Here is a 27,043-nt window from a genome sequence, read left to right as displayed (position 1 = left end):
ATGGCTTGTTCCGTCGGCTTTTTGTTTACTTGTTTTGTTTTGTTTTTCAAGACAGGGCTCCTCTGTGTAACAGCCCTGGCTGTTCTGGAACTCACTCTGTAGACCAGGCTGGCCTCGAACTCACAGAGATCCACCTGCTTCTGCCTCCTGAATGCTGGGATTAAAAACCTGTGCCACCACCACCCAGCTAGTCTGCTTTATTATACAAGTCCAGGAGTGGTGCCACCCCCAGTAGACTGGGCCTGCTCACATCAATCATTAATCAAGAAAATGCCCTACATATTTGCCTATAGTCCAATTGTACAGAGATGTTTTCTCATTGAGAGCGTCTCTTCCCAAATGACTCTAGCTTATGTCAACTTGACTTAAAACTAACCAATACAGTGCCCCATACAATTTCTTCCCTTTACCAGCTTGACCTGATAACTAAGTTCCAACCCACTGAATCTAGAAAAAGTATGGGATATAACTTCTGATACCAGATTACAAGAAATACTGTGGCTTCCATCTTGGGTAACTTTCCTTTCTCTCACTTATTCTAAGGAGGGGCAGTTGCAGCATTATAAACTGCCCCACAGAGATGCCCTCTTGGAGAACTGAGGGACATACCGTGTGAGGATCTGAATTCTGCCAGCAATCCTGTGAGTGACTTTAGAAGCAGTCACATGCTCTCTCTGACAACCCTTCATGTGAGACCTCAGCTCCTCTCCATGGAGCGCAGCCCTGGAAACTCACTGCCTTGAAGCAGCGGCATCTAGCCGAGCTCTATACAAATTTCTCACAGAAACACGTGTGGAGCTGCTAAGTTCTGTAGTTAATTTGTTGAGAGGCAGTAAATAACTAATGCAATATGGGCTCCTACATTTGTATACAGAAGACTCATAGAAAGTATCCTCGCAGAAATGAATTGGACCTCAATACTTAGAGTGATTACAAGCTATTCAAAACAAAAATGTTCACAAGGGACTTGGTAAAGGCAGACAGACTTGGGCGCCGCTGCAGGAGAGAACAGCAAATCTCCAGAATCAAAGGTGTCAAGTCATGGAACAGGACAACTGGTTGAAGGTTTTGTCAAACGGATGTAAAGAATAATCTCTTCCCTTACCAGTCTTGCTTACTAGAGAGTGGAGAGGTCAGCAGAAGCATTTGGAAAGGTGTGTAAATGGCTGTGGTCTTATCTTACCCTTCACCCAAAACTGTGATGTACCTGTACCTTTGGGTTTCTGTTGAGCAGACTTTCTTCTCTCTTCTCTTCTCTCTCTCCCCCTCCCTTCCTTCCTCCATCCCTTTGTTTTTACTTCTTTTTGCTTGTTCTGTTTTTAATCTCTTCAATTAGTTATGGACACTACCCCATTTTAGGTCTTTCAGTTCATCTCTTGACTTCCACCTTTACAAGTTTGCTCTGTTAAGTCCATCTATTCATCCTCCTTTCATACAGCCAGGCCTTGGCAATAGATTAAAGGAGAGCATCTTTGCAACATTGTAAACAGACTCTTCTCCTGGAGTTTATAGGGGTTGGATGGTGAAACCATTAGACCACTGCAGCTTATTTTTGACTCGACTGTGAGTGAGATCGAACTTTTTTTTTCCCTCTAAAATGTTGCCCAATCATGGACTCTGTTGTTTAAATTTCTCTTTCATTTTAAATGTTCTGTTATGGCACATTAAATATCCACACATAGTTGCAAGTTCTAGGCCTTTTTTCCACCTTCTTTATTTAAAAACAATGTCACAGTCTTACTATAGATTTAGAGTGTGTATTGGTAAGTTTTAATGCAATTCCATTACTATAATCATTATCATTCCTCTATACTTTCTAGATATTCTTTTGCATTGATCTTTTTTTCCAGATAAGCAATTTGGTCATATTTTTAAGATGAAAGAGATAGCTAGTAGGCACAGTTGTTTTGAAATTAGATTAAATTTAATTTGGGGACCAAATATACAATTCTTCACTTCCTATTCAAGAGCAAAAAAAATTATTAGAAATTGGGTCGACTGCACAAAAATCAATTCAAAATAGATCAAAGACCTTTGTGTGAGACCTGACACTTTGAAACTGCTAAAGAAAAACACAGGTAAAACACCTCCAGTCATAGGCAGAGGCAAGGACTTTCTGAGCAGGACTCCAGTAGTGTAGGAAAAAATCCTCAACCCTGACAAGTGTGGTGACATGAAATTAAAAACCTACACAGCAAAGGGGGCAATCCCCAGAGTAAGGGACAGCTTGAAGAACAGGGAAGGGAAACCTGAGCCACCTGCAGGACAGACGGAGGTTCAGTGTGGAGGATGTATTAAAGAGACTGCAAAAATTAAACACCAGAAAACCACATTACCCAATAAGTAAGTGGGCTAGTGACCTGACGAGACAGTTCCCGAAGGAAGAGATACAGAAGAGCAACAAATACAACAGGACGTGCTCAACAACCTTAACCACAAGGGAAAAGCAGATTAAAACTGTGCCAAGATGCCGTATCTCCCCAACCCACGGGCGACGGCTGTCATAACAAAAAAAAAAAAAATGGCAGAGATGTGGAGGGGAGGGGACGTTTATTCTCTGCGGGTGGGAATGCAGGTTTACGTAGTCACTCTGGAATCAGTATGGAGGTTTCTCGAAGACTGGAATACGCTGCCATGTGCCTCAGCCACATCACTCTTCGTTGTGAAGGACACTGTCAGCAGACCACAGAGATGCTATCTTTATTACTCCTCTAGTCACAATAGCTAAGAACTGGAACCAGCCTAGATGTTCATCAACCGAAGAACAGATAAAGGAAATAAGCCATGCGTACGTAATATAATCTAATGCTGCCAAAAAGAAAAATGAAATTATGACTTTTACAGAAAAACGGACACAACTAGAAATCATTATATTCAATAAAATAACACAGACTCAGAAAGAATGTTGTTGTATGTTCTCTCCTGTGCAAAACTTAAAATTGTGTGAGCGTGGTGTGTATGAGAGTGGTGTGTGTGTAAGTGTGTGTAAGTGAGGTGTGTGTGTGGTTTGTGTGTATGTGTGTATGAGTGTGGTATGTGTGAGTGTAGTATGTATGTGACTGTGTGGTGTATGTATGAGTAAGGTGTGTGTGTAATGTGTGTGTGAGTATGGTGTGTGTGGTGTGTATGTGTGTGTGAGTATGGTGTATGTGGTGTGTATGTGTGTGTGGTGTGTGTGTGAGTGTGGTGTGTGTATGTGTATGAGTGTTATGTATGGAGGCCCACAAGGTTTCCTAGTGAGTTCTGAGCTTGTTTTACGCAGCAGGGCTGCATTACAGGATTGCATAACCACGTGTGTGGTTACCAGGTGATTGGAAGGGTCTGCACTTGGCTAGATTAGGGGGAGGTCTTTTACTCCACCCCTTGGCATTTCTATAGAAGGCCCTTTAGAAGATACAGGAATGGCCAGTGGATAAGGATCCAGGCCCTCCCGAGGCTATCCTGTGTTTCTATCTGTTTCTCTCCCCGCTATCCTTTTATCTAATATCTCTTATCCCCCCCTCTTCTCAAGAGTACCCTGGGAAAAAGTGGGGGCAGGTTCCCTCATAGTTATGTGTGTGTAGGTGTGTGTGAGTGTGGTGTCTTTGTATCTATAAACATGTTTGTAGATCATGAAAACTAGATAGAGGATCACAGGAGGGGAGGTAGAGCTCTTAAAGGAAGTGGAATTGAGGAGAAAAAATTGCATGTCTGAAATACAGAAGGAGAAGGGGGATGAAGTCGGGAAGGAAGAGAGAGAGGTGGAGGGAAAAGGTCAGGGTGGGGGAGGGTCGTGAGGGGGCAGCAATGAGAACAAAGCACAGGGACACACACCAAATACTTCGTCTGTTAACCTGCAAAAAAATTGGAAAGAATGAAAGAAAAGAGAGAGAAGGGGGAAGGGGAGAGAGGAAGAGCTTGGGCTGAGACGTTGGTGGCCATTCTTGGGGCTGGAGTGATGGCTCAGTGGAGGAGGCACCCGCTGGGAAGCCTGACGGTCTGGTGATCCTCAGGCCCCACGCCGTGGGAGGGAAGGAAAACTCCCACACATTGACCTCTGACCTCTACACGTGCCATGGCACGAACTAGCACACACACACACACACACACACACACACACACATTAAAACTGAATAAGCACTGTTTTAGAAAAGAATTGCGTTTGTCCTTTGCAAAGTCTACATTTTCTCTTTCATTTCATCAAGAAGACAAAGTAAGGAGACCGATACTTGGTGACTAGCTAAAGCTTTGGCTGTATTTAGGCCTCTGGTAACCCAGTTTGGATGCACCAAGGATCTCTCTGTTACCCTGGGTTGCTGTGTAGCCCTAATATCAAAGAAGAATAAGCTATGTAACCCATCCTCAGCCCCCTTCACCTGATCCCACCCTTCTCCATCCTCACCAGCCTGAAGTTTCAGTGGAATTAAAAGCCGCCCTCTCTGGCACCAGAGGGAAGGACTCAGAGAGATACTCGGAAGGAGAAAATGTATTTGCCACACAGTAAAAGTAATGTATGAAAAGCTAGATACAACGAGCAAGGGCCGAAGGAAAGAATTAGGAAGTAGCCAGCCTCAAGTGGGGGCGGGGGGGTCACACATATACACAAAAATGTACTTCATCCTAGGGCCGAAGTGGCCCCACCATTGGCTTTGGAGTGCAGATGGGATAGAGGTTCAGAGCGAACTTTCAGTGGGGTTCACACGCGTTGAGAAGTGCATACCCACCAGTAGCCCTCGGATTTGTCATGCACAGGCTACAGAGTCTTTATCGGGCTAGGTAAAAATAATATTTGCGATTCAGGTTTTTTTGTTTTGGTGTGTGTGTGTGTGTGTGTGTGTGTGTGTGTGTGTGTGTGTGTGTGTGTACATGCATATGTGTGTCTGACAGTAGACAGCTAGAGAGAGTCAGTTCTCTTCTACCGTGAGTGTCCCAGGGATCAAATTTGGGCCATCGGCTTGGCGGCAAGCACCATATCCAGAGCCATCTTGCCCAGCCCACATGTTTATTTTTCTATCATCTCATTGCATTTAACACTTTTAATCTCTGTGATCTTATAAAATAGTCATATTCTCTAAGAAATAAAATGGCACATAACTTGATCACTGTCTACTTTTGAAATTTATTTTGAACTAGACTGTGCATTAAAAAGAGTATTATGCATAAAAATGTTTTAAACCACATTAACAAACACCTATGTGTTCCCTAAGCTAACAACAGAACACCTGTTCCTTGCACATTGGTCTATGTTCCTGCCAGAAGTCACTGCTGCCCTGAATTCTACACTAGTAATAATTCACTTACATTTATATGTGTAATTTGACTTTTAATTGTATGTGAATGGAGTCTTGCTCTGTATTCTGTTACTTGGCTTTTTAGTCTCTTCATCAGCCCTCTGAGAATTGTCCATGTGATGGTGAATAAATAATGTTGATCACTTTCCCTGTCGTAAGGTATCTTTTGTAACAAGACAATACAATTTATTCGGTCTGTTTTTCGTGGCCATTTGGATTTATTTTTATTTTTGTTTCATTATTAGAAAGGAAGCTGCCTTGGGCATTTTTGTATACATATTCTAATGGACATATTCTCTGGGAAGCTGAGAAACCCCAGGCCCTGACTGTAAGTCCCTGTATGTGGCAGGGAAAGAAAAATGGTTTCTCATAGGCAAGGGCTTGCTGTAAACAGAGAATTACACATTTCAGCTGTGTGTGAATATCTACCTATCTATCTAAATCTAGATATCTCTACCTATCTATCAATAGATACCTATAGATAGATAGAAGATAGATAGATAGATGATAGATAGATAGATAGATAGTTACTTTGTGTATATACAGGGTGTTTTTTTTTCTATTCCATTCATAGAATAGCATGATTTTCAAAGATACATATGCTAAGTTATTCTTTGGCACTGCATCCTTCTACATTCCCATTGTCTCGCACTTGAGTACATGCACACACACACACACACACACACACACACACACACACACACACACAAACGCCCCTTTCCAGAACCCATACCCAAAGGAAGATCTTGAGAGCTCTGGAGACATTTTATTCTATTTCAAACCTTTGCTTTGGGAGGACTAAATGCATGCTGGGGCTCATTCCCTCTTCTTCCCTTAATAACATTCTCAGATTGAAAGGGGACGGACCCTGTGGGAGAGAGAGTGGAACCATAACTGGAGAGAGGAGGCTGCCTGGACACTTCATTACAGTCCTCAGGATGATGAAGGGGACCGAAATAAGCAGTGACGAGCTGTCCTCTCCAATGATCCTTCTAGAAAAGAGAACTAAATGGCTTTAATTAATTCAAGAGGGATTTAGGCCAACAGTAAGAACTTTCTGAAAGAATGACTTCCACGATGGAAGGGTTGCCAAGGGCAGCAGCAGAAGAGTCTTCCCTGAAGGGAAGGGACATGGGAGCTGCAGCAATGTCGGTACTGATGGGCTGAACCAGACTAGAGTGCTGATGTCCAAAATTATAACTGTAAAACCAGTGAATTTATCTAACTCAATCAAGTGTTTGGAAGCAAGGAGGTGGGCTTATCCCTAGGAGACATCTTGTCTACCATTTTAGCCTTTATTTATCTCCATCAACAGACTATGGTGGAAATAGACTCATGGGAGGCTAAGATTTAAAGCTTACGAGAAATCCTTGCCTAAATTAAACTCTTGGCATTTAAAAGCCAGGATCACCAATGTTCTAGTTTGTATAACCAGTCATTCCAGAACTGATAAGCTATCAACTGTGTATAACATAAAACGTAGTTGTTAAGCTCCCAGATTCTTTATGATGCTGAGATATTCCATCTCAGGGGGACCTTTGTCTGTCAAAGCCACCTAGCCAGTGTCTGCTGTGGTGCATCTGCCAATACTATAAAGAATGCTTAGGAAGGCTGTCACTTGTTCTCAATTTTGGGCCAAACAGCATCAGAAAAGGATAGGAACTTGTTGAATGGTTGGTAGCCTTGGGTCAATGTTTATAAATTATTGCTAAGTTCTGGAATCACTTTATGAGCTTTTTTTGTCCAGGAAGCTGGACTGTCAGCTGTGTGTGATGTCACCCTCTGATCGGATTCTATTTCCAGAAGTGTTTGGTTCCCCAAAATAATGAAAAATGTCAAAGAGCAAAATACTTAGCATTTGAAAGGAATGGGATTTTCTCTCAAGTGAGAATGTGGCCTGTCCATTTTCCCCCAGAATATGTACAAGTCAGAAAGACGAAAAACAGCTCTCTGGTATCATTCACTCATCCTGACTTGAGATAACACATCTGGAGGCGACTGACCCCTGCATGCTTCTGACGTGCAAACGAGGTACCCCACTTTTGCTACTTGCAATGCCTCCAGGGTCCTGGGCATTGTAGGTAGGTAGCATCCTTGCTATCAGACTCCTCTCAAAATTGCCTCCTGTCCTACCCTTTCTGGTGTTTTCCCCATCTGCAATGGTTTACAAGAAACATATCCCCATAGGCTTATGTATCTGAACACTTGGTGGTGCTGGGCAGGTGTGTGTGTGTGTGTGTGTGTGTGTGTGTGCGCACGCGCAGACCCTTGCTGGAGAAACTACATCACTGGGGAAGGGCTTTGGGAGCCTAAGGCCTTACCCCCACTTCATGTTCGCTCTCTCAGCTTCCTGTGTGTGGATGAAAATGTAACGGGCCAGCTTCCCATCCCTGTCACGTTGCCCTGCCAGGCCTTCCCCGCAATGATGGGCCCTCATCTTCTAGAAACGTACACCAAAATAAATCCTTTATTCCTTAGTTGCCTTTGGTTATGTTATTTTATCACAGCAATAAAAGTAACTAATACATACTATTTTAACAGTCATATAACCTAGCATTAAGACTATTTGATCATTTGTATGAGCACATTAACTTCTCCCAAGCCGTAAGTTCCCTTAAAGCTAACAGACATCCACTTTATTGTTATGTGCATAATGACCTTTCACACAAAGATTCACACAAAGACTTGAAGTCTCTGAACAGTTCACTGCTTCATCTGTAAATGAGATTTGAAGTTCTCATCCAGGGCATTGTGTGAGGAAGGCGTTTGGAAGAATAGGATACTTTGAAGAAATTAAACATTTAGGGACCAGTTGTCTTTGGGCCCTTCTGTTGGAAGTGTGATTTCTCCACTGTGCTCATCACAGAGATGCTGAACCCATCATCCTCGGCACCCTTCATACACATCCCAGATCTGTGTCCTCCATTCTGCCACTCATCCTGGAAACTTCAGTTTAAACCTCAGATATAGCAGCTATATCTGATCAGCCATCAGAAATCTGCCAATCTTACAAGGCCTGTTCATTTGCATTTCTTCTGCTCCAGGCTATCTTAGTATCATTACCCCCACTCAAGGTCAATCTACTGCAACCTCCTTCAGGGTGGAAATGATTTGGTTTGTAAATTACAGATCAGATAAAGTCATTCTCTGACTTAAAACCCAATCACTCAAAGTCACACTGGCCTGTGAGCTCCTGAAATGTCCCCCCTCAAGGCCCACTGAAATCTGTCTTCAGCCCACTCTATCAGGCCATTTCACCTCCTCTTTCACATCTCATACTTCAACAAAGACACCATTTCATGTACACACACACACACACACACACACACACACACACACACGTGCACGCACAAGAGCACACATTAATTTTAAGTTCCATAAGGAGAAGAATCAGGCCTGGGTTTTGTTTTGCTTCTAATGTCTACAAATATGAATGAATGAACTAGGAAATAAGTGACTGAATTAATTGCAAGGCCAATATTTTTTAAGTTTTATTGAGTTAGTTCCTTAACGATTTCATACATATATAATACATATTCTGATTATTGTCACTCTTTCCTCTCTCCCCAATAGGGGATGCCCCCTTTTCCCTACAAGTCCCCTTATCACATTCAAGCGTTTTTAATTTTTTTCATTTTGTTTCTTTTGTTAGGAGACCCAATGAGTCTAGCCAGAATCATCATCATGGTGAGTTCACCAGTGGACCCCACACTATTTTGAAAATATCTGTGTAAATTTCTGTGTTGTAGAATATTAGTTAAAGATGTGTTACAGTTATTTATACTGTGGAATATTTGTTTAGTGATGCAAAGATGTGCTGCATTCTTTTATGTTACATTTGTTTAACTCTGTGAAGTTGTGTTACCGTGCCTGTCTAATATATCTGACTGGTCTAATAATGAGCAGAATGGCCAATAGCTAGGCAGGAAAAAGGCTAGGCAGGCCAGCAGGCAGAAAGAATAAATAGGAGGAGAAATCTTGGAAGAAGAGATAGAGGAGAGAAAAAAGGAGAGGAGGATGCCAAGGGCCAGCTACTCAGTCACACAGTTAGACACAGAGTAAGAGGGAAAGAAAAGATATACAGAAACAGAGAAAAGTAAAAGCCCAGAGGCAAAAGATAGATGGGATAATTTAAGTTAAGAAAAGCAGACTAGAAACAAGCCAAGCTAAGGCCAGGCATTCATAAATGAAAATAAGTCTCCATGTATTTATTTAGGAGCTGGTGGCAGGCCCCTCAAAGAAGAAAGAGTTAAAAAAAAAAACCAAACCAACTACAATATCATTTCCCTTATAAGGTGATGCCCTTTATGGGACACAGTCAGTGTCACCTAGCAATGGTGAACACATTTTCAGAGTAACTACCCAACAAATGTGTGTTAACTTACTGATTAAGAGCTGATTTACTATAATCTATAGTTACTCAAGAAATGTTAAGCTTCAAAAATAATGCATTTGGGGCTAGAGATGTAATTGAATCAGTAGTGCACTTGCCTAGCACATACGAAGCATTGAGGTCGATCCCCAGCATGCCACACTCCTACAAACTTAGCATTCAAAAGCTCGAGGTAGAAGGATCAGAAAAGTTCAAGGTTATCCCTCAGCCATATACCAAGTTCAAGGTCAGCCTGGGCTGTGTGTGGTCACATCCTGAAACAAAACATATTCATCATCATTTTAAGTAACTGACTTCCACTCTTCCAAAATTAGCCTAAAATGGTACTTTTATCCAAACTTCCAGGAGAGAGGAAAATATACACCTTTTTAGGGAAAATTACCCCCAATATCTTCAGGAAACTTAAACCTCCATGCTCTATCAAGACTAGCTGAACCTACTTAGTCCCTTCAACTGCTTCTTAATAGACTTAATTAACAATATCCCAAATGGGGAGCCCCACTGATGTCCTAAGCCTCCTGCTACAACTGTGCTATATTAAAGAACATTTTCTACTGTGCCTCTTCTGAAATGTCTCATAAATTAACTAAATTATTTATTGTACACTTTCAACTTTATTATTGCAGTCAAAATTGTTTATAATATCTTTTTGAAGCTGCAAGATGGCATACTGAAACCCAGATACTATTCCAGGGGATGATCTGAGACCAAAGTTCAAAGACAGAGGCGGAAAGGACTCTCCCTAGAGCTTTTTACTTTGAAAGGGGAAGAAAAGCAAAGCATACTCTATCAGCAGATTCTTAAAGCCGTACACACAACTAAGGCCTGACTATACAAACAAAACGAGAAGTCTCTGGGATGAAACAAAAAGGTCCATCTAGCTAAGTGTCTTCATGCAGCTGGAGTTACGGCCTCCCATGGTCATGTCGGCAGCTGTTACGATCTGCTTTCCAAAGAAGCACTGATTCATCCCTATTTCCCGTCCACCCGGTTTATAAACTCTTTGTTCCACAATTGTCTCCTTGGGAATTATGTCCATTTGGGGAAAATATCTAATGGTTTCTGACACTCAGGGTTCCATTCCCATTGCAAATCCTCATTCCACTCTGCAAGCCCCTTGCTTTGGTTATTCATGGTGTGTACATTTCATAGATACTTTAGAAATGTGTCGGTTCAGAGGGCTTTATCAATTTCCCACTTCTTTGCACCTCTCTCTTCAAGTGAAAATGAAATAATTTTGAAACTAATAATGTTTCAGATTTCAGAATTACTGGTTCTCCAGAAGTGGGACAGCTCCCTAATTATTCATTTTGAAAAAAGAAATTGATATTAGTTAAAGAAGATAGAATTGATAATAGCTACACACAAAATTTATACTATATGAAATTGTTACTTAATATTATCAAATACATAGTGTTTTTGTTTGAAGCAAAACATTCAGTCTCTTTACTAATGGAATTTATCTTGCACACACACAAAAAAACCCCAAACCAATTTTTCATTGGAATATCCAGGAAATTGGATTTATTATAATATAATTACCATTTTGATTCAGAATACTATAGAGGTGCATCTATAATTGCATAAGCACAAGTATTAAAAATCTGTTTTGTATTTTAAATTATTAACATTTTTATTGCTTGTATTAATAAAATAACAAAAATGAAGAACTCTAGGAGCCTGAGGATATAGCTCAGTGGTGGATCATTTGCCTAGCATGTGAGAGGCCTTGAGATATACCCTTATCCCAGCACAGAAAGAAGATGAAGAAAGGGATGGAGGGAGGGATGAAGGAGAGAGGAATAGGAAACAAAGACAGGAAGAAAAGGGGGAGGAGGGAAGGGAAGAGAAGGGAAAAACACAATAACTCTCAAAAGATAAAACACACAAAATGAACAATTCACACATCACCCAAAATAGACCCAAAATGACTGTGCAAAGTGATGTTCTCCAGAGTGCTCAGTCTAAGGGAAAGGGGAGGTAGGCAAAGCAGGAGGATAACTGTTGGGGGCAGACGGAACTTATTTCCAAAATCCCCATTTCCCTCTTATGAAGATTCAGGTGTCTGCATTTAAGACCTATCTGGAAAAGCCAGATGGAGACCCATCCAGGGAACTCTCTCCATCTAGGATCCTAAAGTTAATCCTGCCCACAAAATCTTTTTCTTTTTTGCTATATAATATAGTATTCACAGTTTCTAGAGTTGAGGATGTAAATTTCTTTTGGGGGTGCTATAAACCAAATGTATGTATTCCCCAAAATTCATATTAATGGATGAAGATGTACAGGAGACATCATACACATACAGCAGAATATTATTCAGCCTTAAATAGAAAGAAGATTGTGGCACATGCTACATCATGGATGAACCTTGAAGACATTGTGTCAAATGAAATACGACAGTAACAAATAGGTTAATCCATTTATATCAGCTGAGTTGTTAAGAAATGCAAATTTGGACTGGGTGGTGGTGGTGGTGGTGGTGGTAGTGGTGGTGCTGGTGGTGCACGCCTTTAATCCTAGCACACAGGAGACAGAGCCAGGGGGATCTCTGTGAGTTCAAGGCCAGCCTGGTCTACAGAGTGAGATAGAGGACAGACACCAAAACTATGCAGAGAAATTCTGTCTCAAAAAAGAAAAAAAGAAAGAAAGAAAGAAAAGGAAAGAAAAGAAAAAGAAATAAGGATATGGTCTTTGTGATTTTTTTTTAATGATTAAGATTTTTTTCATTCTTTTTATATACCAATCAAAGATCCCCTTCTTCCCTCCTCCCTCCCCCCCAGCATGCCCCTCCCAACCCACTCCTTCCCACCCACAAGAAGGCCTACAGAATGGGAAAGAATTTCACCAACCCCACATCTGACAAAGGAATGATCTCCAAAATATATAAAGAACTCAAGAAACTAGACATTAAAATAATGAAATAATGAACAATCCAATTTAAAAATGGGCTATAGAGCTAAACAGAATTCTCAAATGAAGAATTTAAAATGGCTGAAAGACATTTAAGGAATTGCTCAGCATCTTTAGTCATCAGGGAGATGCAAATCAAAACGACTCTGAGATACCATCTACACCTGTCAGAATGGCTAAAATCAAAAGACAAGCTGCAGACAGCTTATGTTGGAGAGGATGTGGAGAAAGGGGAACATTCCTCCACTCTTGGTGGGAGTACAAACTAGTACAGCCACTTTGGAAATCAGTATGGCAGTGTAGCTGAAGTTTTCTCCAGTCCTGCCCAGCCCATGGTCAGGACAAATCTCTCACACCTGCCAGTCCCACAGCGGCTCAAACCCAACCAAGTAAACACACAGAGATTTATATTACTTATAAACTATATGGCTGTGGCAGGCTTCTTACTATCTAGTTCTTATATCTTAAATTAACCCATATCTATTAGTCTTATAAGTTGCCACGTAGCTCATGGCTTACCGGTACCTTACATCTCGCTTTTCATGGTGGCAGCTGGCAGCGTCTCTCTGACTCAGCCTTCCACTTCCCTGAATTCTCCTCTCTCCTTGTTCTGCCTATACTTCCTGCCTGGCTACTGGCCAATCAGTGTTTTATTTATTAACCAATCAGAGCAACACATTTAGCATGCAGAACATCCCACAGCATGGCAGTTTCTCAGAAAATTGGGAATCAATCTACCTCAAGACCCAACTTTATCTCTCTTGTACATATATTCAAGGAATGCTCAATCATACCACAAGGACACATGCTCAACTATGTTCATAGCAGCATTATTTGTAATAGCCAGAACCTGGAAACAACCTATATGCCCCTCAACTGAAGAAAGGATTAAGAAAATGTGGTACATATACACAATGGAGTACTACTCAGCAGAGAAAAAAATGACATCATGAAATTTGCAGGCAAATGGATAGAACTAGAAAATATCACCCCGAGTGAGGTAACCCAGACTCCGAAGGACAAACATGGTATGTACCCACTCATAAGTGAATACTAGATATAAAGCAAAGGGTAATCAGGCAACAACCCACAACTCCAGAGAAGCTAACTAACAGGGAAGACCCAAAGAGAGACACATGGACTGCCCTGGGAAGGGGAAATAGATGAGATCTCCATGAGTAAACTGGGGATGAGGGGTGGTCAATGAAGGGCAGGGGACAGGGGATGAGAACATAAGGGAATGAGATGATTGAGCTGGAACAGGGAGGGAGGGAGGGGGAAAGGAATGAAAGAGATACCATGATAGAGACATCATGGGGATAGAGAGAAACCCGGTGGTAGGGAAGTTGCCAGGAATCCCCAAGGATGACCCCAGCCTGGGCTACTAGCAATAGTGGAGAGGGTGCCTGAACTGAACTGGCTTGTTCCAGAGATCAGACCAGTGAATACCCTGTCATCACAGAGCTTTTCTTCAATGACTGATGGAAGCAGATGCAGAGATCCATAGTCAGGCACCAGACAGAGCTCCAGGAGTCCAGTCAAAGAGAGAGAAGAGGGATTCTATGAGCAAGTACTTCAGGATCATGATTGAGAAACATGCAGGGACGACCAAACCAAACTAGAGGGAACTCATGAAAGTTGAAGCAATAGTTGTGGAGCCTACATGGGACTGGACTAGGCCCTCTGCATTATGATTTTTTTTTAAATAGCAAAGTTCTATACATTAGATTTGGTGCATTGATCATCAGTTGCCTTGTCTGATCCACCTTTAGTAACTGCCATCTGTCTCTACTCAAATGCAAGAATTCAAGTTGCATACTCTCTGACCTTTATTCAGAAACTACCCTCACACCCCCCAATCTGCATCCCACTTTTTTAGTTCACCTCACCATACTCATCTTTAGGGAAATGGAAAATAGTCTGCATTTAAAAAAAAAAAAAAAGCTGGGCTTGGTTCAAGACATCAATCTCTTTTTTTGAAATAATTCAAGCTCCCCAAGAAAACAAAACACAGAAGGACCGTTAAATGTGTTTTAACCATTAAAAAAGGTAGGCGGATGTTCCTTCCCTTTATCTATATGAGAAATTTCCCTTCCTGACATTGAGTCGTGTTCACTTCTCCCAAGAGGGAATAAAGTGTTCTCTGTGAAAGCGCAGCCTCGCTTCCCCAGTGCTCTGGCCCCATGCCGGCAACAGAAACAGCCAAATAAAGGGCTCAGAGAAGTTCCTCAGGTGCCAGGGGAGTGTTATCAGAGGAAACCATCTTCCTCCCTGTGACAAGGCATGTGAATCCCCAGCATACTCACAAAAAATGGGGCCCCCAAGGAGTAGAAATTCATCAAATACCCAGTGGGGAAGTTTGCACAGAACAGCAATGGAAACCAGTGGGAACAGAGTTTTATTAACTCCAAAAAGTTGTACCAATTGGGTTCTTAGCAATACCACTCGGAAACAGATGCCTGGAGACAAAGGACTTTCAGTGACAAGTATAATACAATGTGCAAGGAAAAAATGTGTTTCTTTGCCTAAGATTCCAATATTAAATATGGGGACCAGTTCAGTTTACAAAATACAGTTATCCACAGCAGGAAAGAGTGGATAACTAGAACACATAGTACACGCTACAGCTTGGATGTGCAAAGTATTTGTAAATATAATCTCTCTTACTAGTTTAGTATAATTAAATGAGTCTTTATACCATGATGGGCAACAGGGGATAAAAAACCAAAACTGTCTAATCTGGTTGAGATGGCATTCAGTCCTCCAGAAAAGAAAACACAGTCTCAGGTTTCCCAGGTGCCTCCAAGTCCCCAGGAAGACCGATAGAGTAAGGCAGATGCTTTGGAACTTTAGAGACCTTTGCACTCTGGGGTGACACGTTTCTCCTCTGGCTCCTGTGTGAAGCTGAGTCTGTAGCTATAGTGTCTCAAGGTCTGCTCCCTCCCTCCCCTCCCTCCCTCCCTCCCTTCCTTTCCTGCCTTTATCCTTCCTTCTTTCTTTCTCTGATGGTCATTGATGAGGGATTCTTTCATTGGAAGCTCAGCCATGATCATAGAACGAAATACAGACTATTCTAGCTGGAAGGAACTAACCTCCATTTGACAGGACTGGACACCAATGTGGGCTTAAGTCAAGGCCTCCTACTTAGTTGCTCACTGAAGAGGAATTTGCATCTGAACCACTGACATTTTTTTTTTTTTTTTTTTTTTTTTTGGCTTTTCAAGACAGGGTTTCTCTCTGTAGTTTTGGTGCCTGTCCTGGATCTTACTCTGTAGACCAGGCTGGCCTTGAACTCACAGAGATCCACCTGTCTTTGCCTCCTGAGTGCTGGGATTAAAGGCATGCACCACCACCACCACCTGGCGAACCACTGACTCTTAATCATAATATACAAATTTAAAGGTTGTTTTTTTAAAAGTTCATCCATGTTGTTACTCATGTGCCATAGTCTAAATTTAAGTCTGCACTGTTACTTAACAATTAATTAAAACCTTAATATACAAACCTTTTTTTTTCATTAGCCAAATTGGCCATTAACAAATGGCTTCCATTAATATGAGCTTACTAGATGTCTTTAACTTTCATACAAATATCTATTTAAAACCTGGCAGCTCTGAGCTGATGCAAGAAACAGATGGTAGGGTTTCCTGAGTCTCCATATTGTGTCTTCAAAATGCTTTATGTCAAAGAAAGGTTTTTAATGCCACCAAGTAAACTGTTCTAAAGAATTCTTCTCATTCTTAAAAGCTAGACAAAAGAAGAAAACACCCAAAGAAATATTTCCATCAGGTGGCAATTAATTGTTTCCACATCACAAGTGCACTTTATAGCATCATAGAGAGCCAAGGCCAGGAGTACCTGACTCCAGCACTCCATGCTCTGGGGAAGCTCCCTGCAGAGCCTCTTCCCCCGGCCATGTCTGTACATTTGCCTCTGTGCACAGCACATTTTTACCACTCACAATAGAGGGTATTGTTCTATAAAGCTAGTCAAATTAATTATTTGAGCACCCCAGGATGTACAACATGAAAGAACGCCTTTATAGATAGTCAGGGCACTATATAATATGCCATGGTGAATTATTGACTCTAATGAGAACATCTCTCAAAGACTGAACTCTCGAGGGTGCTGGCTGAAGGGTGGGGAGGGGGGGCGCACTCGCTAAATCAATAATTAGGAAGACGGAAGGAAGAGGAACAGACTGAGGAAGAGATTTCTGAAAATTGAACACTGTCATCTGACCATCTCCCTTGCTGATGATTCATTGAGTGAAGATTAACTTCAGGAACTTATTGACCAATGTGCCGATAACTTCTGAGATCTGTCGGCTGCAGTTCCTGGAGTACACAGACATGGATATATGTTTAAGAGTGTTGGCCAAGAACAAAGTAATAGAGAAAAATGTTTGAGAATGTTTAAACATTCTGTTACGTGTGTTTCACATTTATATTAGCCAATCCAATGGCTGAACAGTTATCATACTGATCATTGTGTTGGGTTGAAACAGGGTACAAAAAGAAGTAACTAATGTTTTTAGTTTTTTTATTTTATTCTACACAAAAGGTTACTTTCATGCACATGCAGGATGAACTTTGATTTATGCCCGTTAGAATCTGCTATCTCTTCACCCCCAGGTCTCTCCACTCCTCTCTGCTCTCCCATCTTACCTCCATGGGTTTATGCCTCCATATAAAATCTGGAGTGCCCAAGTGAAAGTGCTGTGGGATGGTCTGTATGTCAAATTGCTCTGATTGGTCAATAAATAAAACACTGATTGGCCAGTGGCTAGGCAGGAAATATAGGCAGGACTAACAGAGAGGAGAATTAAGGGAACAGGAAGGCGGAAGGAGACACTGCCAGCCGCCGCCATGACAAGTAGCATGTGAAGATGCCGGTAAGCCACGAGCCATGTGGCAAGGTATAGATTTATGGAAATGGATTAATTTAAGCTATAAGAATAATTAGCAAGAAGCCTGCCATGGCCATACAGTTTGTAAGCAATATAAGTCTCTGTGTTTACTTGGTCCGGTCTGAGCGGCTGTGGGACTGGTGGGTGACAGAGATTTGTCCTGACTATGGGCAAGGCAGGAAAACTCTAGCTACATGAAAGTATTCAGTATTTGTCTTTCTGAAACTGATTTAATTCACTCACTATAATTCCCCTGGTTGCGTCCATTTTCCTGTGCATGACATCACTCCAGGCTTCTTTAATGTCCGAAAACTTTCCATTGTGATGCATAGCACATTGTGATATGTAGTCTCTTTACCCATTCCTCTGCTGACCGACAGCTTGGCTGTTTCCCTAACTTCCTAACTGTGAATAATGCTGTGATAGCATCCCTCTGTAAGCATCTCTGTGATGTTCCCTTGGAGTCCTCTGGCAGATGCGTAGGAGTGAGAAGGCTAGGCCACACAGTAGGTCTGTTTAGTTTTAAAGAGTCTTCATACTGATTTCCATCATGGCTGGACTAGTTTCTCTCCAGCATTGTCTAGGGATCCCTTTGTCCCTATCCTCTTCAACATTTAGATGTTTTCTCAATGACAGGCATTATGACTGGGATAAGTGGAATCTCAGTATAAGTGTGTTTGGGGAGGAGAGGGGATATGTGCACACACTTATGAGTGTAGGTGCATATGTATGTGTTGCTGTGTGTTCTTGTGCGTGTGGAAGCTATGGAATAACCCTCACATGTGGATGATTTTTTTTTAAGGCAGGGTCTCTTAATAGCCTGGAACTCACCAAGTAGGCTAGGCTGGTTGATCAGAGAGTCCTAGAGATCTGCCAGTATCTGTCCTCTCAGCACTGGGGTCACAAGTGAGTCCATCACATTCAACTTTTTTAAGTGGTTCTGGGTATTACATTCAGGTCCTCGAGCTGGCAAGGCAGGTAATGATCTCTCCAGCCCTTGATGTAGCTTTAATTTGCATTCTTCTCATGGCTAATGATGCTGAGCATTTTTTCATGTTTACTGGACATGGACATTTCATCTTTTGATAAGTATACTGATTTCATTAACACATTTATTGATTGGGTTGTTTGACTTCTTGCTGTTTAGGTTTTTTTTTTTAAGTGTTTTGTGTTTTCCAGATATTAATTCTCTATCAGATGTATAGCTAGCAAAGATTTTAAGATTATTGTATGTATTTTTTTTATTGAGGTTGAGGGGGCACATACGATTGTGAACAGGAGGAGGCCAGTGGCTAGCTTTGTGGAGTTGATTTTCTCTTACTATCTTTATAACGACTCCAAGAATCGAACTCTGGTCACTAGTCTTGTGTGGCAAGTGCCATCTCACTGGCCCAAGAATTTAAAGGAGTTTGGAGTTTATCTATAGATACCAAAAATGTTTTTAATGCAAAGAAATTCCCTGCGTTTCTAAAAAACCATTGTGCTTATTGTTAACACGGGATTCTCTCTTTGACTGCATCCCTGTCTTATGCTCACACCCTACGAAAGTGAACATTTCCCCTTTCCATGTGATTGTGTTCACAGGTGTGCAGACATATGTGGGTGCGACACATGGAGGCCAGGGTAGGTGTAGGGGCTCTTTTTCAGTCTCCCTTAAACTTTGAGGCAGGGTCTCCCAGTCAAACCCAGCCTCCATGGGTATGGCTAGTCTTACTAGCCAGCTTGCTCTGGAGATCCCCAGTTTTGAGATTTCCAAAGCTGTAATTATAGGCAGGCCTCCATGCACACTGAGCATGTATGTGGGTTCTTAGGATCCAACCTTCAGTCTCCCTACCGAAACAGCAAGCACTTTAGCTGCTGAACTGTCTCACTAGTCCCAAAGCAAGCTTCCTTAAAAGATAGTTTCAGTTCTTGCCATGTATCTGGCAAAAAAGCAAAGAGGTGGTGTGGGTTTCCTGAAACATGATTGACAGATGGAAACATGAAAGTACAGCCTACAGCAAATTCTCGGTTATTTCTAAGATCACTTCTGAATATTGTATTGCACATTTTCCAATTTTTTAAAAAGGAGACAAAAATCTCAATATGCAGCCCAGGCTGGTCTCAAACTAGCCATTCTCCTGCGTCCATCTCCTGGAGTGTTAAAGTGGCATGTGTTTCCATGCCCAGCTCATAAAGTTTTTTTTTTTTTTTTTGACTGAATAAGTACCACGTGGAAGAATGATGTTGCAAGCCCTCTCTCACAGAGATTCAATTCATGATGGTCTTGAAGCATGGGTGAGATCTCAAAATTCAGCTCCTGAGACTAGTACAGAAATCGACATATATTTTACTTTACATGGTAGATTTTCAGAAATAACTGGTATTCTTCCATTTGTCTGGCAGTACTACAGAGGCTGGGGATTGATGTGCAGACCCTCGGGGCTGGCTGATGTTGGCTGCTCAGCACTTCCTGTGTATCTGCCACATGAAAGGACTCTGACCAGCCTTGTTCCAGTCACTCACAGCTCTCAGCCAACAGTGGACCATATAAAGAACCCGCTCCCTCCAGTAGGCTGCAGATGAAGTTAGCTTTTCACTGAGGAGGCGTGTCTTGTCCAGGACCCATCTTTCTCTTGCCACAGCTTCTAGAACCTGAGTTCTGCTTCCTTTGGCCCAGAACACTCATGACTGGAACTCCTAACCCAAGCTCAGGATTCTTCTCACCCACCCAGCCCACCCCGCCTACCTCTTCTGGCTGAGTACACAGACACTTCCACATTGTTCCCTCATTCTGAGGCTTTATGAGAGGGTGATGGTAACTGTGGCAACCCTTGTGATTTCCCTATGGAGCCTTTGGAGACACTGATGTTCTGTATTGTTTTATCATCGTAGGAAACACTGGCCTCAAAAGGCAAAAAAAGTCACTGGTGAAAGAAATCTTCCTCAAAGGCTGGAAACACAATCTCCTTTCATGACAGTGAGCACAATCTCTTCTGTTGCTTCTGGAGCTCTTGTTCTCCCTCTGTGCAGTATTCATAGCACTCAAGTATGCTAGGCATTCGCATCATTTATATATGGCCCAGTCTCTGTGCTCAGCCTATGTATTAGTACAGCTAACCGCAGTTCACTCGGCATTGCTGTTTGCACAGCTGGACGTGTCGGATAGAATGAGTTCATCTCTTCAATGATGAGCTTAAAACCCCCATCTAGAAGTGCCGTTCTTTCCGGCACCTACGACCATCCCTCATTGTTCTCACAAGCACAGTGAGGTTTAATGAAGTCATGTCTTTCAGTGTTAACGCTGCAGGTGCACAAATGCTGATAAACCCCCTTAACTCACTGTCAGATCAGCATGTTTATCTGCAAGCTGCAGAATGTATTTAATTATAAGATAGGAAAAGGTTCTTCAGATTTGTTCTCTGGGCCCAGAAGCTAATGACTCATCTGTGAAACACTGTGTCTTCCCAACAGCTATAATGACTAGCTACAGATCATCTTAGGAACTCATTCTTGGAAGATTCTGAACTGAAAAATATAAAACATCTTTTATATGTTTTTTTTTAAAATTGCTTCTAAAGAATGAGAAAACTTGACCAAATACAGATTTAATACAGTTATGTGTGAGTATTTATAAGTGGGGGGAGGGACATAAAGGAGGAGGAGGAAGAGAAAGAGGAAGAAGGAGGAGGAAGAGGAGGAGAAGGAGAGGAGGAGGAGGAAGAGAAGAGGAAGTCAGCTTTCAAAATGGTGCTGTAAGGAATTCACTCGAAATGACCTGTGTCTAGAAAATGACTGAGCATATTGTTTTAGTTTTTATGCAAAAATTCCAAGGGAATGAGATTCTAATGTGGAGATTGCGGAAGGTGTGTGTGTTGGGGGGGGGGGGAATAGGTGCTCATAACAGGGGAAGGAGAATACTGAAGTATAGAATCCCCCTAGGAAGACAGGACTGAGCAGGGCTCTTCAAGAAGAGAGCCCCTTCCTTGTATTTAGAGAAGCACGAGTTGCTGAAAGAAGAAAAAAGGCAAACTATGAAGGAAAGGCCACAGCAGTGAGTGTGGACCCATGGAGTAGGGACGGGGAGGACGGGCAGGAGAGAAGACAGTCTCAGAGGCAAATAGGCTTGGTGAGATGTGCATTTAATTAAAGATTGACAGGAGGCCCAACACTGGCCAAGGTGCTGAGACTAGGAGACCGTGGAGAGCCACCCCCTCCTTCCAAGGCTCAGGAATCATTATGGCAAAAAGAACCTAAGGGCCAGAGGCAGTGAATGACTCCAAGGAAACAGTGTCATCAGGACACAGCAGGGCAGCTGCACACAGGAATTGACTGAGGTGTAGTGGGGAGCTGTTTGAGCCATGCCCTGAAGCACCGGCCCTAGGGAGGCAGCTGTAGCTGGTACACCTGCCTATGACCTTGAGGTGCCTGCCCCTGGGGTGTGGCCACCAGGGACTCTTAAGACCTGGAATGTACTTACGCCCTCGCTCTTGGCTACCTCATGGTTTGGGATGCTGAGATCTTGGACCAAGCTGTTCAGCGTGCAACATAGCTCAGCCTTCCAGAACCCTACAATAAATCTCCCGTGGTTGTGAGTTTACTCCCAAATAAATTCCTTTGATCATTAAATAGACTCCATGGAGATTTATCGTAGGGTCCGGGAAGGCTGAGCTATGTCCCACACTGAACAGCTTGGTCCAAGATCTCAGCATCCCAAACCACGAGGTAGCCAAGAGCGAGGGCATAAGTATATTCCAGGTCTTAACAAGGCACCCCAGAGGCAGGTGCCTCAAGGTCATAGGCACCTGCCTATGTAGTGTACGAGCTACAGCTGCCTCCCTAGGGGAGGTGCTTCAGGACATGGCTCAAACAGCTCCCCACTACACTGGGAATGCTCTTGAGAGCAAGGCTGGTGGAGCTGGATGGGAAAAAGCCAGAGGGAAAGATGGGAGGTCAGGGGTCAGTCTTTACTGCTGCTCACTGCTGCTTGGCCTAAAGAATGGAAAGCATGGGGGTCACTGAATTAGGAAGCTACCTTCTGGCCTGATTCCATGCACACCAAGCTGTCCTTTGACAATAATGCAGCCCCACCCTCGTTTATGGGCACCTGCTGGCTGTACACCTACAGGGAAGCACACAGGTCCATCTGTGATTATGATTCTCAATATACATTAATAAATCAGCATTCTGGCTGGTGTGTTTTTTTAGTTTTTTTTTTTTTTTTTTTAAATTCGGGACTGAAACTATCCCTCTTGAAGAAGAAAATTAGGTGAAAAATCACCGGGAAATCAGCTTTCTGGCTGCTGATGAGGACAATGACAGAACAGCTGTGCGAACACCACAGGTATCGTCTGGAAACGGGCTCCTGACAAAGCCATATTACACAGCACGTTTTCTCCTTTCTCCCCATGGAAAGTGCTCCCTCTCACATGCTCCTTGTTATAATCCCCTCAAATGGCCTAGCCAAAGTCTGCTCCAAACATCAGTCATCTTTGACTCCTACAATCAATCTGGGGGGAAGAATGCTCCCATTGTTTCAAATCACTTGCATTTCTATGGGTGGAGCTGTATCCCCACAAATTTGTATATTGAACCCCAAACCACCAGTATTTCAGAATGGGGCTGCATTTTGGTGCAAAACCTAAGGAACTAAGGTTAACTAAGGTCATTAGGGGCCAAATACATTATGACAGGTATTAGCAGAGATTAATTAAGACACAGACAGGCACAGAGAAGAGTATACAAGGTCCTTGTGAAAGAATGGCCATCAATATGGCAAGGAGCAAGACCATGGAAGAAGTCCTGATAACCTTTGGCCTTGGACTTTTTGCCCCTGCACTATGAGGAAGTAAGCTTCTTTTGTTTAAGCCCCCATGTTGTGATACTTTGTTCAGGAAACCCCAACAATCTAACATCCTTCCTTTCAGGTCCTTTCCCCAACCACCCCAAGCGGATCTTAACACCCCAGAGTTCTGCACTGCAATGCACTTGACCCCCATGAGCTCACATTCACCCCAGCCACTGTGGTGTGTGAGTCTGGAGTCTCCTGTGCTAAGCACTGGCTGATCTCTCTAGAGAAACCATTCTGAGGCCAGAGGACCTGAGGTTGTTAAGCTTGTACAAGCTGTACAATGTCCTTGGCACTGGGGCACAACATAGGCACAGGGAGTTGTGATTGTCTTCATTTTTGCCCTAATTATAAAAATCAGTATCGCTGGATAGGTGAAGCCAGGAAAGTCAGACTGAAGTCCAGCTGTTTGCTGAAGAATCATACCACAGAGTAAGCACAGCTCCCAGAATTCCTGTGTCTTTTTTATAATTCATTCTGAGTAGATGAGCATGGTGAGGCCATTTCAGATTTTCAGTTTCAAGATTTCCTTGCACCCAGGGGTCAGTTCTTTGGTAGGTAGGTTCAATGTAAACTACTTGTAGCACTGAAACTCATCTATGTTTATAACCAGAAAAAGAGTCAAATATGTTTCATATCCCCTTAATTCTCATTTGTTTTTACTACATTTTTGACCACTTCTGTGAGACACAGAAGCATTTTCTCTTGTTAAAATCATCATTCAACACATTCTTATCTGGCTCATTGATACAGGTGGCACTCTTGTGTGTTCCTTTTACTTTGAACTAAATTTTCCTGCACATGGGGACAAAATCTTCTTAATTCTAAAGTTAAAATGCCTGTTCCCAACCAACCATAATCTTCCATTAATGCTCTCTTCCATCAATAATTATGTCGTGTGAACTGTATACACCTTTGATGTGATGGAAATGGCACTGTAGTTACACAATCTTCACCCATAAAAACATATGGTCCTGCCGGGTGGTGGTGGCGCATGCCTTTAATCCCAGCACTCGGGAGGCAGAGCCAAGCGGATCTCTGTGAGTTCGAAGCCAGCCTGGTCTCAAAAGCGAGTTCCAGGAAAGGCGCAAAGCTACATAGAGAAACATTGTCTTGAAAACCAAAAACCAAAAACATATGGTCCCAGTCTGATCATGAGAAAAACAGGAGATAAATCCTGCATCCCCAACTGAAGGGCATTTGACTCAAACCTTGATCAATACTTTGGAAGTTGTCAAGCTCATCAAAAACAAGGCAAGTTTGGGAAACTGTCCCAACCCAGAGAAGCCTAGGAGATATGACACCAGGTGTCGTACAGATGACCTGAAACAGAAAAAAACATCGGTTGAAAATAAGGAAATCGAAATGAAGTATGGGCTTTTAGTTTATATTAATGCATAAATTACCTTTCTGCTGGGGTAGCACAATACTATGACCAAAAGCAACTTAAGGAAGAGAGTCTCTTTTGGCTTGTAGTTCCAGAAGTTAAGAATCCATCATGATGGAAACAAGTGGGCATGGTGGCAGCATGAGGGTTCACATCCTTTGTTACAAATGCAAATTAGAGAGCGAACTGTGGAATGAGGCTATGAAGTCTCAAAGCCTGCCCCAGTGATGCGGTTTCTCCAGCAAGGTCCACCTCCTAAACCTCCCCCAAGTGAGAACTAAGTGTTCAAATGCCCTAGCCTACAGAGGACACGTTCTCATACGAACCACCACAAATGATTCGTCAACATAGGTTTATTAATGGAAACAAATGTGTCATACTTATACACCATGTTACCAGGAGGGAAAACTATGTACAGGGCACGTGGGAATTCTCTACTATCTTCATGATTTTTCTGTAAATATAAAACTGTTCTAAAATGAAACTTTATTTTAAAAACATGTTTCCATTAGCTCTCCCTAAAGACCCTGGTTGTCTGTACCCAGCTCTAATACACAGCCAGACGGACTTCTCTAGAGTTATAACGTGTGGCTCCCTCCTCTTCCTATTTCCTCTCCCGGTGCGACTTCTGTACATATTTCATATAAGCATTTTATCTTTCAGCTCCCAGTAACTGTCCACAGTCATTTGAAGGCGGCTAGTCCCTTTTCTCTTTAAAACAAACGCTATGGTTCAGGTTCTGTATCATCGTCTTATCCCTGGTGCATCCCCCACATGACTTCTTTGGATGTGTTCTCCATCGGGATGTCTCCAGCTTCAATTCCTGAGGCAAGCTTCTCACAGTCTAAACCCTATGTTTCATTAAATAAAGCCCTTTGGGGCCAGAGCCGAGCTGCTAGCAGCAGTAGAGAAATGTCAAGAGGCCGACACTAAATCAGTGTGAAGGAAATCGATACCAGGGAGAGCTGGGTAGACTTGTGCTCAGCGCTTAGCATCAAAGTTCTGCAACACTAATGGCATCCAGATGCATACCACCTGGGACCCAAAGTCTCTAAAGAGGGTATTCTTTTACTACTAAGCCATTTGGGGTTTGGGTTATTTTTGTTTGTTTGTTTTTGCTTGCTTTTGTTTAGTTGGCTTTTAACTAATCAAAAAGCAGCCCATGCTTGCAGGAAAAGCTTGTAGGCCTTCATATTTAACTCACACTCAAGTTAGCTTGTATTCAGAGCCAAACAGACCTTGATCTTCATTTATTATTCAATAAGACAACTACAAGTAGCCTGGAGTTGGTTTTCAGACTCAAACACACACAAAAAGGCCCACGTATCTGAGCAAGGGTAATTCTATTCTTCCTACAAGTGATGTGATGATGGAGCGAGAAGCAGGCAGAAAATCGATAGAGCATCATCCTCTCAACACCAGGCTTAGAAAGGCCTTTGCTCTGCTCAGGAAGCAGGGGAAGATGGATCTCCCTCACAAATATTTACTGAAAGCACTCCTTTTTACTTTGCAAATCATTGATTTTAAAAGTATATGGGCACTAAGAGGAAGAAATCCTGCAAAGTTCTGATATTGTATGCTCAGCACCAAAGCTAATAATGGAAAGATGTGAGCTTCCAGCACTGAACTTAGGCCTCCAGGGACCAAGCAGAATCCCTGAAAACGGCAAGAGAAGAGAAGGCCCAAGGAAGAATTCTTAGCAGGGGTGTGTGTGTGTGTGCGTGTGTGCGTGTGTACGTGTGTGTGTGTGTGTGTGTGTGTGTGTGTGTGTGTGTGTTTCTTCTGTCTGTCTGAGTGTGTGTATATGTGTATCTGAGTGTGTGTGTGTGTCTGTTTGTCTGTCTGCCTCTGTGTGTGTGTATGTCTGAGTGTGTGTGTGTGTGTGTGTGTGTGTGTGTGTGTGTCAGTGTGTCTGTGCCTGTGTGTGCCTGTGTATTCCATGAGCCTTTTGGAAATAGACTGTTTCCAATTATATTAGGTAATTATTAGCGCCAACCTATGCACAAATACATTCCTCCGTGTTTTAATGATACAAGCATGCAATCTACCACTCTTTTCAGTGCCGACTATGTGCTAGGTTCAGTTATAAGGACTCCCACTCATGAGCTCCGTCAAAACACACACACACACACACACACACACACACACACACACAGAAGCAGATATCAAAATATCACTAATATTATCTCAATTTTACCAATTTTAGAAAATAAATACTCTTTCTAAGGCCTTACTACTAATTAGAAAGAGAACTGGGATTTGAACCATGCTAAGTATTTTTTACAATCCTTGTCTATACCCAGAGCCATCCCAGCATTTCTGAACAGCCACTGGGAGCACACAC

At 42.4% G+C, this 27,043-nt stretch overlaps 1 long non-coding RNA gene across 1 annotated transcript; it reads left to right on the top strand.

The window, feature by feature from the left end:
* Positions 1–17,853: 17,853 nt before the first annotated feature.
* LOC143272279 (uncharacterized) lies at positions 17,854–21,084 on the top strand. Its single transcript, XR_013049709.1, has 2 exons — positions 17,854–17,920; positions 19,871–21,084. It is a non-coding gene; the product is annotated as an uncharacterized LOC143272279 (long non-coding RNA).
* The last annotated feature ends 5,959 nt before the right edge of the window (positions 21,085–27,043 follow it).

This window comes from Peromyscus maniculatus, chromosome 3 (assembly GCF_049852395.1).
Source record: "Peromyscus maniculatus bairdii isolate BWxNUB_F1_BW_parent chromosome 3, HU_Pman_BW_mat_3.1, whole genome shotgun sequence".
In the NCBI taxonomy this organism is placed as follows: Eukaryota; Metazoa; Chordata; class Mammalia; order Rodentia; family Cricetidae; genus Peromyscus; species Peromyscus maniculatus.
The sequence above is the reverse complement of the archived record's forward strand: the minus strand, read 5'-3'. Positions and strand labels throughout refer to the sequence as shown.